Genomic DNA, 16514 nt, shown 5'->3' on the forward strand with positions numbered 1-16514 from the left:
AATAGTAGATGATTTTTATAACCAAATCTAAACAAAATAATCTATGTTTCCAGAGATACAAAGTGCCACAAATGTATGTGGAAAACATAAGAACTTGTAACAAAAAATCCTAAAAAAAAAACAAACAAAAAAAACAATGAAAGAAAAAACCCTATAGGAAATTATTTCTTCATTTTCTGTACAATTCAAAAGTGAACAAGAAATCAAAAGTCTCGGCACAACTCAGTTTTTATAGCTTCTACCAACTGTACACCATGATGTATGAGCTGTGCTAAGTCTTTGGAGTATATTGAATGAAAGTACTGATTTAAACACTTACGAAACATACCTTTGAAACGGTTACCAAATACACAATGAAACTTCAACTAGCGACATGAGCACTGCTTTTTCTTTACAAATTTTTGATGTTATTTAAAAAGTATAGATAGTAGGCGGAGAAGGCAATGGCACCCCACTCCAGTACTCTTGCCTGGAAAATCCCATGGATGGAGGAGCCTGGAAGGCTGCAGTCCATGGGGTCGCTGAGGGTCATGACTGAGCAACTTCACTTTCACTTTTCACTTTCATGCATTGGAGAAGGAAATGGCAACCCACTCCAGTGTTCTTGCCTGGAGAATCCCAGGGACGGGGAAGCCTGGTGGGCTGCCGTCTATGGGGTCACACAGAGTCGGACATGACTGAAGTGACTTAGCAATTAGCAATAGATAGTAGAATGAATACTTTAGAAAACATGACTGTATTCCTTTTTAAATTTAACTCCTTGGGACTAATTTGGCATAATGACCAAACATTATACACAAATGATGGAAGAATAAGAGTTCAGTATACCTAAATACCTTGAATATATCAAAGAGTTAAGAAATTATTCAAAGAAAAAATAAAGCTATAAGAGTATATTACTGATGATATAGTGGGCTCCACACTGTACTCCGTCAGCTGTTGGGGTAGGGATCTACGAGACAACAGCTGTCAGCTATCAGGCCCCTCCCTGAATTGCCTTTGCTGAAGGGACCCACCTTATCTAAGCACAGACTTCCTTCCTGAGGCAGCCGGCACTCCAACTCTGATCAACAGAGGGCTATAATCACTTCAATTCAGTTCAGTCACTCAGTCATGTCCGACACTTTACAACCCCATGAATCGCAGCATGCCAGGCCTCCCTGTCCATCACCAACTCCCAGAGTCCACCCAAACCCATGTCCATCAAGTTGGTGATGCCATCCAAGCATCTCATCTTCTGTTGTCCCCTTCTCCTCCTGCCCTTAATCTTTCCCAGCATAAGGGTCTTTTCCAGTGAGTCAGCTGTTCCCATCAGGTGGCCAAAGTACTGGAGTTTCAGCTTCAAAATCAGTCCTTCCAATGAACACCCAGGACTGATCTCCTTTAGGATGGACTGGTTGGATCTCCTTGCAGTCCAAGGGACTCTCAAGTCTTCTCCAACACCACAGTTCAAAAGCATCAGTTCTTCAGTGCTCAGCTTTCTTCATAGTTCAACTCTCACATCCATACATGACCACAGGAAAAACTTAACATTCAGAAAACTAAGATCATGGCATCTAGTCCCATCACTTCATGGCAAATAGATGGGGAAACAGTGGAAACAGTGGCAGAGTTTATTTTGGGGGGGCTCCAAAATCACTGCAGATGGTGACCGCAGCCATGCAATTAAAAGACACTTACTCCTTGGAAGACAAGTTATGACCAACCTAGACAGCTAATTAAAAACCAGAGACATTACTTTGCCAACAAAGGTCCGTCTAGTCAAAGTATGGTTTTTCCAGTAGTCATGTATGGATGCGAGGGTCGGACTCTTAAAGAAAGCTGAACACCAAAGAATAGATGCTTTTGAGCTGTGGTGTTGGAGAAGACTCTTGAGAGTCCCTTGGACAGCAAGGAGATCCAACCAGTGCATCCTAAAGGAAATCAGTCCTGAATATTCATTGGAAGGACTGATGCTGAAGCTGAAAGTCCAATATTTTTGCCACCTGATGGGAAGAACTGACTCATTGGAAAAGACCCTGATGCCAGGAAAGATTGAAGGTAGGAGGAGAAGGGGACGACAGAGGATGAGATGGTTGGATGGCATCACCGACTCGACGGACCATGAGTTTGAGTCAAGTCCGGGAGTTGGCGACGGACAGGGAAGCCTGGTGTGCTGTAGTCCATGGCGTCACAAAGAGCTGGAGACGACTGAGCAAGGGAACTGAACTGAACTGATTACAAGAAAGACTGTTATATCTAGTCACTTCAGATGTTAGAGTAAATAAATTCTGAAACTATCATAAGGAAATTTTATTTCCATGAAAGTAAGACATGTAGATGTTTTATAACAAATTGTCAAATCATAAGACTTTGAATGCCTAATTGTGACTAAAATTTTGCATTTTATGATCAGTTTGTGTTTAATGATTTGGTCTATATAATTCATATATAATAACATTGTGTGTTTTCTAGTTATTATTGGTAATGTGCCAATATTTTCAGGTGTTTGGGACTAATAGTGATCTTGGTAATTACTAAGTATTTGAGAATTTTTAAGGGGCTAATTTGAAATCTTATTCCGAATGAAGTACTTAAATTGGTTAAATTTTTAAAAGATAAAAAATTAATTCCCACAAATCATACAACTCCAAGCTATGTTATCGATAGCAAACTTCATTCTGATACAAGCAAATAATGTCACAGAAGTTGAGACAAGTTAACTGCAATGGATTGCTAACATATGAATCACAAAACTTCAAGACCTTTTGTCCATTTAGTCCTCACTCACATATTTATTTAGCACTGAATCAGGTATCTATTAGTGCTTAATAAATTACCCCAAATGCAGCAGCTTAACTCAACAAGTATTTATTACCACACAGTTTCTGGGGATCAGAATGAAGACCCTGAGTCAGGGTCCCTCCAGAGGATACAATTAGTGGTCAGCCTCCAGTCTTCTCAACTTTCAACTTAGGCTAGAGAGTTCAGCTCTCAACTCTCTCCAGCGGCCAGGCCTCAGGTTCTCGCCACATGGGCCTCTGCACAGGGCCTCTCACAACATGGCAGCTGGCTTTTCACAGAGAAGAGGGAAGAAGTGAGAGCCCAAGGCAGCAACCGCAGTGCCTCAGCCTCTGATTTCCGCAGGGACATACCATGACCCCAGCAATATTATACTGGTCACACAGACCAAGTCTGCCACGTGTGAGAGAGGATTGGCCAGGATGTGGATGCCCGCAGACACGGAGCCTGGGGGATCCTGGAGGGTGGGTCACACATCCCTTCCTATGGCCGAGCAATGCAGGAGGTCTAGAGAACAAAGCCATGAGCCTGTAGGGGAGCAAAACCTGCCCCCTTACGGTGTCTCGTTACTGTGAGAGTTAGTCTAGGATGATTACAGTTAAGAAGCAGAAAATTCAAGACGTTTTTCTTGTTACCTCCTCCTTAACTGTCTAAGAGAATTTAGATAAAGGGCCTCTTCCCAGAATAGAGCTACCACCAGAGACAGCTGCAAAGAATATGGGCTAGGTGTCCTGGGGACATGGCCCAGAAAACTTTTGTTTACCAAACATTTGTTTTTCCATCTCCATATGAACTTCCTCCCTCCCCTTTAAAGTCCCCCAACATCCTCTTTTGTCTTTACCTGAAGATGACACTTAAGGTGAGAATTTCAGCCACTTTGGTGACTTACTCACGTTCCCTGGGTCTCTTCCATGTATGCACATAATAAAACTTCTGTTTGCTTTTCTCCTGCTAATCTGCCTCATGTCACTTTAATTATTAGACCAGCCAGAAGATTCAAGCAGGGTAGAGGAAGAATTCTTGCTCCCTGACAAATCTTTCTTTCATGAGGTTTCTGTTTTGAAAGCAGAAGTGATCTTAAACAAATAATTATGGTTCTACTATTATAGAACTTATCTGAAAGAATGAGCTTATGGTCCCATAGGCAAATATAACAGGGAAATCACTCAAGGCTTCACTGAGGAAGTGTCATCTCAACTAAGCCCTGTAGGATAAACAGGAATAGCTGGGAAGAAGCTTTGAAAGCAGTATGAGGAAGTAAGTCAGAAAGAGAAAAACTATCATATATTAATGCATATATCTGGAAGCCAGGAGAATGGCACTGATGAATCTATTTGCAGGACAGGAATAGAGCCTCAGGCATGGAGAGCAGACTCGTGGACACATGGGGGAAGGAGGAGTGGGACAAACTGGGAGAGTAGCTTTGAAACATACGCATTAACATGTGTAAACCGGGAAACTGGTGGGAAGCTGCTGTAGAGCGCAGGAAACTCAGAAAGGGATGGGACTGGGTTAGGAGAGAGCTTCAGGTGGGCGAGGATTTACGGACATGTCTGGCTGATTCACACTGATAAATCCAGAAACCAACATGGCACTGTACAGCGATTACCCTCCAATTAAATAAAAGTTTAAAAAAATAAGTAGGAAGATTACATTATGAAATGTTTTTTAAAAAGGAATATGAGGGATTTAGTTTTGAGGGAAGATGGTGTTGAAATGAGCTTCAAAGCAGAGAGAACATAGAAGGAAAGGTTCTATGCTCTTCTTTAGAAAAATATGGGATGAAAAATAGTTTCTCTACTAAGAATGGAAGCCAATTTCTGAACTATAAAGAGTTTGGGAGCTAGATTCTGAAGGCTGAGAGACTCAGAGCAGCTACAGGTCTGATTTGAATAAATTTGCTCATCTCAAGCTCTGGACTCCCAAGGACAAGAATTTTCCCAGTGCCAATAAACCTGTAAATTTACGATCTCCCTACACACCTTAAGGCCCTCGATATAACCAGTTGTTTAAAATGGTTGTGAAACATTGTTTAGTTAATTACTTGAGTCATAAAGCAACAGCTATTGTGAAAATTAATGATGGGTTAAAAGCTGTAGCTGTGTTGTAAATGATTCACAAGTAATCTTACTCATCTGTTTCTAAAGGTGTGTTACACGCAAAGGCTATAAAGAGAATTTGCAAATATGGCATAAAAGAGCCATGCTATAGTTCTTGCTACAGCAGAAATTTTTTATAAGGTAATTTCTAAAATCTTTTTATCTACAAAATTGAGACTTGATGCTGGGTGAGGGGTGGGGAGGGTGAGAAAATTTTTTCTTAACATATAAATCTTGGCAGTTTTTCATATTAAGTATTACTATACTTGTAAAATTTATATCTGACCTCCTGAACTCTCCAACCACGTGAAAATTCTGCCCTGTGCGCACGTGTGTGTGTGTGTGTGTGGCACTGAGAGAAAGCAATAGTTTTCAAAGCACGATCCTAGGCCACCAGCAACAACCTGGGAATTTATTAAAAATGCAAGTTCTCAGACTCATCCCAAACTTACTCAGAAACCTTGGTGGCGAGCGCAGGGGTCTGGCTTTTAACAAGCGAGGTGATTCTAACGCACTGTGCTGTGCTCTGTCGCTCAGTCGTGTCCGACTCTTGGCGACCCCACGGCCTGTAGCCCGCCAGGCTCCTCTCCAGTCCATGGGATTCTCCAGGCCAGAAGCCTGGAGTGGGTGGCCATTTCCTTCTGCCATTTCCTTCTCCCTCCTTCTTCTAATGCACTAAAGTGTGGGAGTCGCTTTAAAGTGGCAGTGCAGTGCCACTTACTGCTGTCAACTCTGCGCTCACGTCGGTGACTCACCGGGGCGGCTGTGACTCAGCAGCTCAGGGACTCACAGCCTCCCCAAGGGCAGGCTCAGGGAGTCAGGAGCAGCGGGCCTCCCCGTCTCCTGGGTCCCCGTCCATGTGTACACCGGCCATACATGTGTTAGCAAGCGGCAGCTTGTTTTCCTCTCCAAAAAAGGTGATAAAAATAGCAGAAATAGACTCACAGACAGTGACAACAAACACGGCTACCAAAGGAGAAAGGGGGATAAACTAGGAGCTTGGGACAAACAGCCACACACTATTATATATACAACAGACAAACAACAAAGCCCTACTATATAGCACAGATACACTCACTATCTTGTAATAACCTATAGTGGCAAAGAATCTGAAGAGGAATATATATATAATCATGTATATATGTGTGTGTACATATATATACATATGAAGAGCTTCGCTGCATACCTGAAATTAACACAACACTGTAAACCAACTATATTTCACTTTAAAAAAAAAAGAGCAGAGATGTGCTAACAACAAAGGATTATTCATGACTCTCCCATGCCTTTCACATATTTAGCGTTAAATTTGGGGAAAATACCATTTCTCACACATGATGATTTAATCAATGTTTCCAGCCTTGGAAGCAAGGGAACTGAAGAGGAGCCTCCGGGCTGATGGCCAGGCCCTCTGGACAGGCGAAGGGGGACCCTGACTCCACAACTCGGGAGGGCCCTGTGCAGTCCTCCTCTGAAGGCCACCGTTTAGATGGCTGCATTTCATTTAAATATTCCTATTTGATTCTGAGCTTATTCCAAATTCATATCAATTTTTCTAAGGACCTTTAATTTTAAAAGGAGGGGATTTGTTTTGTTGTTTTATTTTTTAAAGCTATAGATTGAATTAAAATTAAGGCAGATGGTGACTGCAGCCATGAAATTAAAAGACGCTTACTCCTTGGAAGGAAAGTTATGTCCAACCTAGATAGCATATTGAAAAGCAGAGACATTACTTTGCCAACAAAGGTTCGTCTAGTCCAGGCTATGGTTTTTCCTGTGTTCATGTATGGATGTGAGAGTTGGACTGTGAAGAAGGCTGAGTGCCGAAGAATTGATGCTTTTGAACTGTGGTGTTAGAGAAGACTCTTGAGAGTCCCTTGGACTGCAAGGAGATCCAACCAGTCCATTCTGAAGATCAGCCCTGGGATTTCTTTGGAAGGAATGATGCTAAAGCTGAAACTCCAGTACTTTGGCCACCTCATGCGAAGAGTTGACTCTTTGGAAAAGACTCTGATGCTGGGAGGGATTGGGGGCAGGAGGAGAAGGGGATGACAGAGGATGAGATGGCTGGATGGCATCACCGATTCGATGGACGTGAGTCTGAGTGAACTCCGGGAGTTGGTGATGGACAGGGAGGCCTGGCGTGCTGCGATTCATGGGGTCGCAAAGAGTCAGACACGACTGAGCGACTGAACTGACTGAAGGCCATTTCAGCACTGAACCTTTAAGGCTCAATATTTAAACTTAAATATAACATTAAAAAAATCATATTTAGATTTGGTAACAGTAGCGTGACTTTTTATGACTGTCTTCTCCAGTCAGTTTGGAAATTAAGCCCTATTCTGCCAAGGAGTGTTCATGATAATCGCTTCAGATCAGATCAGATCAGATCAGTTGCTCAGTCGTGTCCGACTCTTTGCAACCCCATGAACTATAGCCCACCAGGTGCCTCTGTCCATGGAATTCTGCAGGCAAGAATACTGGAATGGGTTGCCATTTTCTTCTCCAATACACATAGATATTAGGGTGACTAGCCTCCTGGTTGGCCCTGATGCCCCCCGTTTTGGTACTAAAAGTCCTGAGTGTGAGGGTGACCCCATCAATATATTTGACTGTTGAGGAATATGATCTTAAGTTTTGAGCTGAAAGTTCTCTTTTTTTTTTTAAATTCCAATTAGCTAATTATGGTCACTTTCCCTTTAGTTAATTAGACTTTAAACTAGATAGAGTGGAACGAAAATGTTAAACACTATGACTCAGAAGAGTGGTTTTGGAATGCTTCTCTTACTCACAATCTTTGACTGCAGTCAGAAAACTCTACACTGTTGGTGGGAATGTAAACTGGTGCAGCCACTCCGGAGATTTCTTAAAAAACTAAAAATACAACTACCAATGATCCAGCAGTTTCACACCTGGGCATATATCCAGAGAAAACCATAATTTGAAAAGATATGTGCATCTCAGTGTTCACTGAAGCATTGTTTACAATAGCCAAGACATGGAAGCAAGTCAAATGTCCATTGTCAGAGGAACGGATAAAGCAGACATGGTGTATATATATATATACACATATATATATATATTAATTAATAGAAATAAATTAAAATAAAGTAATATAAAATAAACATATAAATATATAATATATAATAACACATTAATATAGTATTACATTATTTTATATTATATATTATTTATATTATCTTTATTATAATAAAATATAATGTATTATATAATATATAATATATGAATAAATATAATTATATTATATAATATTTAATATATTTATTATATTCAATATATTATAATAAATGTAATAATATAGAAATAATATATAATATAATATACATATTTATGTTATATTATAATTATTATAATATATAATATTTAATATATTTATTATATAATATTTAATCTATATTATAATAATATATAACATATTATATATTATAGTTACTCATAATAAAATAAATATATAAATATTTATTATAAACATATTATAAAATATATAAAATATATTTTGGGTTATTTTATTATATATATTGTTATTATATTATATACATTATATACATTAATACATATGTTCTATATAGTATACATATTAAATTATGTATATTATATAATATAAATTAAATTATATAAAATATATGATTTTATATATTATATAATATATATTTTAATATATATTATCTGGAGAAGGAAATGGCAACCCACTCCAGTACTCTAGCCTAGAAAAATCCATGGATGGAGGAGCCTGGTGGGCTACAGTCCATGGAGTCGCAGTCAGACACGACTGAGCGACTTCACTTTCACTTTATAATATATATTATAGAATATAATTATATAAATATGTATAATTATATAATTATACAAAAATATTATATATTTTTGTATATATTATATTTCTATAATTTATATATTTTATAATATATATAATATACATATTTATAATTTATTATATGTATAATAGATTTATAAATTTATATAGGATTTATATAATATATAAATTTATATAATTATACATTATAGACATATACTATATAATACTATTTAATATTATATATTATTTTATAATTTATAATTATTATTTTTGCATATTAGATATAAAATACATTTATATACTTATATATTATTTTATTATATAATTATATTATATGTAATACAAAATATATTTATATAAAATATACTTATATATTTTATATATTACACATAATATATAATGTATAGTATATAAAATTATATATAATATATTATATATTATTTCATAATATAAAAATAATATTATGTATAGTATATAATATATAAACATATATAACATATTATATATTATAATATAGTATAACATATTATATATTATATGTTATATATATTATATATTACACATATTTATATAATATTAATTTTATAATATATTTATAATTTATACAATTAATTTATACAATTCATATACTTATTATACAATAATTCATATATATTTATTATATATATGGTGGAATATTACTCTGACAAAAAAACAGATGAAATAACGCCATTTGCAGCAACATGGATGGACCTGGAGATGATCAAACTAAGTGAAGTGAGCCAGACAGAGAGAGACAAATACCATGTTATATTGCTTATATGCAGAACCTAAAAAATGATGCAAATGAACTTACTTGCAGAACAGAAACAGATCCATAGTCAGACAAAACAAACCTGTGGTTTCTAAAGGGGAAAAGTGTGGGGGGTATAAATTAAGTGCTTGATTAACATATACACACTGCTGCTGTTGCTGCTAAGTCACTTCAGTTGTGTCCGATTCTGTGCGACCCCATAGACGGCAGCCCACCAGGCTCCACCATCCATGGGATTCTCCAGGCAAGAACACTGGAGTGGGTTGCCATTTCCTTCTCCAATACATGAAAGTGAAAAGTGAAAGTGAAGTTGCTCAGTCGTGTCCAAGTCTTAGCAACCCCATGGACTGCAGCCTACCAGGTTCCTCCATCCATGGGATTTTCCAGGCAAGAGTACTGGAGTGGGGTGCCATTGCCTTCTCCAATATACACACTACTATATATAAAATCAGAGAAGGCAATGGCAACCCACTCCAGTATTCTTTCCTGGGAAATCCTGTGGACAGAGGAGCCTAGCAGGCTACAGTCCGTGGAGTCACAAAGAGTCAGACACAACTTAGTGACTAAATAATATATATTAATAAAATAGATAAGAAGGACCTACCATATAGTACATGGAACTATACTCCATATCTTGCAAAACATATAATGTAAGAAAATGTAAAAATATTATATATATATATATATAAAACTGAATCACTTTGCTACATACCTGAAACTAATACAACATTGTAAATTACAGTTCAACCAAAAATTTTAAAATATGTGATAAATCAAATAAAAAGTGAGACCCAGGGAGAAAGGAAGAGAGGCTGATACCAACACCCAGGCTGCCTGCAGAAGGTCCCAGCAGCTTGGTCTCAACTGTCAGGAGCGTTGGGGTCCACAGCTCTCAGAAGTGGAGATACTGCTTGGTGCTGGCCCATCTTGGGTGGCCTGCTTAAAGTTTTATTTCTTAATGGAGACACGTAATCAAATGCTCCAAACCCTGAGCTCAGTGGTAAAATTCCTAGTTCCCAAGAGTTGGGGTGCCATATGATGTAGGTTTCATCTTGGCTGTATGGCAGCTGTTTATTCCTACTTTTGGTCGTTTCTAAAATGAGTGTGTCTTTCTTTCCCATGTACTCTGACCATGTAAATAAATTTCTGCATTCAGTTTCCAATTATTCATAATGTTCACAGACTGTATTCAACCCTCATAATAAACCCTTTTAAATCGACGGTGAAATTAGTGCATGGCTCTGTGAATAGCTGGAGGAGATCCTGGTTGTGGTAATTTCTTCACAAACTGCCTTCCTCACAGCACTACACCCAGTGCCGGGTATTTTTAGTGAAGCACTGCTTCAATTATGCTAATGGATGAGTCATCTAATTTAAACTGGGCATGACAACTGATAGCTGGCCTGGTAGAAAGAACACTTAACTCACAGATCTGAGGTTTTATTCTGATTTTTCAGGTCATTTAGCCAGTTTACATTGGCAAGTCATTTCATCTCACTGGGTTTCAGCCTATTATTACAAAATATTAAAATTAATCTTTGCTTTCATGCCCAGATATTATAGTATGAATTGGAGGATATATACTAGAAACAGTATAAACATTAGGAAATTATTAAAACTTAGAATGATTCCAAGCAAGGAAATTTAAGATTATTGTGTTCCTTTTGTATATGCAGAAGTCCTAATCTTTAGAAGTAAGGCAAAATAATCTGTTACTATTTGATGGGTTTTCTAAAATCTAGCTAATTGGCTCTACTCCAATACTGCTCCTACAGAATGAAGTTCCAGTGTCAACTTGGACAGAATATTCTTGTTTGAGCATCTCTTTGAGGTAGAGGAAAAAAATGCACATCGCTGGTGCCTATCCACTCTGTTCCCAATTTCTTCTGGTTCATTATTCCTCAAGGCAGTACCTATAGCTTAGCCCATGTTATTTTAAAGTCTGCAGCTCTAATTTAATAGAGGCCATGTATATTGGGAAGGGGGAACCTCACTCAGTAAAAAGCTCACTGATGTGTCTGTTCCTTATCGTCAGCACTGACACGTGTTCAGCCTCCCTTGACTTAATTGCTCTATCTGTTTCGGGTTAAAGTTTCCACTTGAAGGTGCAGCCACCCCTGTTTTTACGTGGTAAGCACTTACTAAGACTGGAAATAACTACAGTTTATTCTGTTGCTGTGGAACTGAGCCTGAGCTTCAAGCGAGGTTCCCCCACTACGGTTAAGTCCCCTACATGCGAACTTTCAAGCTGTGAACCTTATGATGTGAACGTGCGTTCATATGTCCAGTCACAGGCGTGAGTTCAGGGGTCTGGCGTGCATTGTCGCGTGCGTGCATCCTCCGCAAGCAGTTGTGCGTCTGTGTCCTTCTGTGCAGTCCTGTGTGAAGTACAGTAAGGCAGTCTCTTTGTTCCAAGCCCAGGATGTCCAGCAGCAAGGGTAAAAGTAGCCATGATGTAGCTGGTACTGGTGTACTTTTCAAGGTACGTACTGTAAGACTTAAAATGTTTTACTTGTTTTTGTGTTTGCTTTCTATGTATTACTTATGCAGAAAGCATTGTAACCTATTACAGTACAGTACTATATAGTCGGTTGTGATAGCTAGGTACTTGGGATAACTTTGTTGGACTCAATGAACTTGCTCTCGGAATGGACCTCCTTCATATGCGGGGGACTTACTGTACCTGGAGAAGGTAAAATAGGACTTCAGAAGTTTCTCTCAGGACTGGACCGGGTTGGGAAGGGAAATAGTCAGGTAGGTACAGCCCACGACTCCTCCAGAACCATGGCAACTTCAGACTCTGCCGTGCCAGGTAACCCAGCCCTGACTACCTCTCTCCTTGTGTGTCTCCACTCAGGAGTCTCATTCCAGACAGAGGCCATACGGTTGGTGGGGTGGTGTGGTGAGAGGCTGGGAACTGTGGACGGCAGCCCCACATGACTGACAGCGGGGTGGGATGGGATGGAGGTGCCGTTGCTCTAAGCAGGGTATGATAGAGAAGTTTTACCAAGTTTCAACGCTCACTTTCCACTCTCAGATTATTCAGCAAAACATGAGATAAGAGACAAGCATGCAGACCCTCCCAGGCAATCCTGGATCCCAGATCTTGAACCTCAGTTGCAAAAGGGAGAAAAGTCATCATTCTTATTTCCTTCAAGGACTCTGTCGTTAATTTTGGTAGATAAAAGTAAAAGAGGAAAACTTCTTGGTGAATTTCAGGAAAAAAAAAAAACACATAGATCATTCTTTACAGAATACAAAGGATGAGAAAAAAGTTAACACAGATTTCGAGAGGAGAAATACTAAGGATGCTGACACCGAATGGTTTCCATTTTCACATTAAACTAAGAAGTGATTCTTCAGCTGGGACGGAGGTGTGATGAGATGAGTGAAGAACATTTGTAAGACCTACTATTTTCCACCAGGAATATCATGAAGCCTTTGTCCAAGCGTTGGAAAGGACAGAACATTCAAATTTAGAAATATGCACTCTAATGGGCCTAATTATCCACAGGCACGTAATGGTTAGTTGAAATCTGGGATTTATGCTTGAAATAATTTCTGTTTACTTTATTTCTGATTACAAAATTAGTATGTGTCCTCTCTAAGAAATTAGGAAAATACAAAGTCCTAATGCTAAGAAGTAACTATCATTACCATTTTGTCTTATATCCTTTCAAGATTTTTATTCATATGTGCAAATATTAAAATTTAAAATACCTGTTTTTATTTCATGCTACTATATTCCCATCATCTAAAAATCAGAAAAACACCAAAACACAGATAGTATAAAATAGACAACACTCACCATCCGACACTTAATGTGTAGACAGGAGGTTTTCTCAAATAGAAAGAGGATCACGGTGTGCAAGCTGTTCTGTGACCTGCTTTTCCCGCTTACGGATATCTTCTCACTTATAAACTATCATCTGTCGCTCCTCCAGTGGGTCTCAACCAATGTGATTTTGTCTGGGGAACGTCTGGCGATATTGGAGACCCTTCTGCTGTCACACTGTACTGGCAGCTAGGGGAGAGAGACCAGAGATGCTGTGGCATATCCCACAATGCTCAGGGAAGCACCCACAATGCTCAGGGAAGCCCCCCACCACTGTTGAGAGAAAAGAATTACTCCCTCAAAAATGTCAACAGTGCCTATGTTCTCCTCTAGGAGTTTTATAGTTTCTGGTCTTACATTTAGATCTTTAATCCATTTTGAGTTTATTTTTGTGTAAGGTGTTAGAAAGTGTTCTAGTTTCATTCTTTTACAAGTGGTTGACCAGTTTTCCCAGCACCACTTGTTAAAGAGATTGTCTTTAATCCATTGTATATTCTTGCCTCCTTTGTCAAAGATAAGGTGTCCATATGTGTGTGGATTTATCTCTGGGCTTTCTATTTTGTTCCATTGATCAATACTTCTGTCCTTGTGCCAGTACCATACTGTCTTGATAACTGTGGCTTTGTAATAGAGCCTGAAGTCAGGTAGGTTGATTCCTCCAGTTCCATTCTTCTTTCTCAAGATAGCTTTGGCTATTCGAGGTTTTTTGTATTTCCATACAAATTGCGAAATTATTTGTTCTAGCTCTGTGAAGAATACCGTTGGTAGCTTGATAGGGATTGCATTGAATCTATAAATTGCTTTGGGTAGTATACTCATTTTCACTATATTGATTCTTCCAATCCATGAACATGGTATATTTCGCCATCTATTAGTGTCCTCTTTGATTTCTTTCACCAGTGTTTTATAGTTTTCTATATATAGATCTTTAGTTTCTTTAGGTAGATATATTCCTAAGTATTTTATTCTTTCCGTTGCAATGGTGAATGGAATTGTTTCCTTAATTTCTCTTTCAGTTTTCTCATTATTAGTGTATAGGAATGCAAGGGATTTCTGTGTGTTGATTTTATATATCCTGCAACTTTACTACCTGTGGCAGATTCATTTCGATATTTGGCAAAACTAATACAATATTGTAAAGTTTAAAAATAAAATAAAATTTAAAAAAAAATGTCAACAGTGCCGAGGTTGAGAAATCCTGCCCTGTTCCCCGAGGGCTCCCTCTTTGCAGGTTACAAGGTATCAGGGAACCGTTCTAGCTGAAGGGTCAGGATACATACATATATATATCTCTGAATCACTTCACTACACACCAGAAACGAACGCAACACTGTAAACCAACTACAATTTAAAACAAAAGGCAGCAGGGAAAAGAGTATCGGACTTGAAAGGGCAATTCATGGTAGAAAAAACTCAGATTACCAAAAGCCAGCTGGTTACCAATAACTCAATAAATAACACGCTATGCTATGCTTTACTAGTATTCTCAGGGAGACAGAACCTAAAACCGCCTGGCGCACTAAGTTGCTTCAGTTGTGTCCGACTCCGTGACTCCATAGACTGTAGCCCCCCAGGCTCCTCTGTCCCTGGGATTCTCCAGGCAAGAACACTGGAGGGGGCTGCCATGACCTTCTCCAAAAAAACCACCTGGAGAGACCACTGTAAACACCAGCAAGTGTATGTCAGAAGGCAGGGCTCTCCCTCACTGTACCTTTATCACTGAGAAGTGGTACAACCACTTGACAAAACAATTTAGCATCCCTCGAACCTTGCAGTCCTACCATCAGGCATCTGTACAAACACATGTGCATGTGTCCACGCGGAGCCGCACTCCAAATGTCCACAGCAGCCTTATGTGCAATAAGCCAAGTACTAGAAACCAACCCCAGCTTCATCAACACTAGAAAAGACAGTCACACAATAGCATGTGTGACTACCATGCAGTGAAAAACACATGAATTACGACCACATGCACACATTTCACAAGGTGGTGATTTTAGTCCCTAAGTCATGTCTGACTCTTGTGACCTCATAGACTGTATAGCCCTCCAGGCTCCTCTGTCCATGGGATTTCCCAGGCAAGGACACTGGAGTGCGTTTCCATTTCCTTCTCCAGAGGATCCTCCCAACCCAGGAACTGAACCCATGTCTCCTGCATCGCAGGTGGATTCTTACTACTACTGAGCTACCAGGGATTTACATAACATTATGCAAAAGATACACAAAGGAAGAACATGATGTGTTTATTATATAAAGTATAAAAATAGGAAAAATGAAATAGTATTTTTAGATATACATATATAGATGATAAACTATAAAGAAAAGCAAAAGAATGATTATGGACTATTCCTAAAAGTAGAATGCTAGTTCTTCTTAAAGGAGAATAAGAGGAAAGCACTGCAAGACAGACATGGGGCTCGTAGACTATTGGTCATATTCTTCAGGCTCATTTTCAGCAATAGTGAGATGCATGTTCACTTTTTTATAATTCTTTAATGGCCAAATACATTTTACGTGCTTTCCTGTATATGTATTACATTTTGCAATTTTTTTACCGAGAAAAATCAAAGTACCCAGCCCACCACAACCTTCTCCAAGCATCTCATCAGATGGGAGGCATCTGTTTCTTCCACCTTCTCCTTCACACATGGAGTCAGAATTTTCAATCTAATATGGAAGAAAAAACAACACCCCAAATAATTAATGCCTAAATCTGGGTAGTGTATGCATGGTTTAAAGAAAGGCAATGGGAAGAGGATTGGCATCTCCAAAGCAAGTATCTCCTGGGCCCATAAACTTTTCAGATTTGGGGAACACAAGATATTTGTAGCAAGATTATTTATTTATTCTCAGTGAAAGGCTTCTAGAGCTCTGGATGCAGGTCCCTCAGTCACTCCATAGGACAGCTTCTGAGGGTCCTTTTGAGGTCCCAGGAAAGATCTCTAGTTCAAGGCCTGCCTCCCCCAGAGGCAGTTTTAGCATCTTAGACCTCTTCTGTCCGATTAAGTTTATTCATGACATAGACCAGCTAGAATAAGCCAAAATATTTCCACTTCCCATATACATAAACAAAGGCCATGGGTGTTTTCTTACTTGGGATTCTTATTTGCAAGCCTCAGAGGCTGCCTCTGGTTTATATAACAGCAACCGAGTTCATGAACATACTGTATCTCCCAGCACCCTTGTCAG

The sequence above is a fragment of the Bos taurus genome, chromosome 27 (assembly GCF_002263795.3).
Source record: "Bos taurus isolate L1 Dominette 01449 registration number 42190680 breed Hereford chromosome 27, ARS-UCD2.0, whole genome shotgun sequence".
Lineage (NCBI taxonomy): Eukaryota > Metazoa > Chordata > Mammalia > Artiodactyla > Bovidae > Bos > Bos taurus.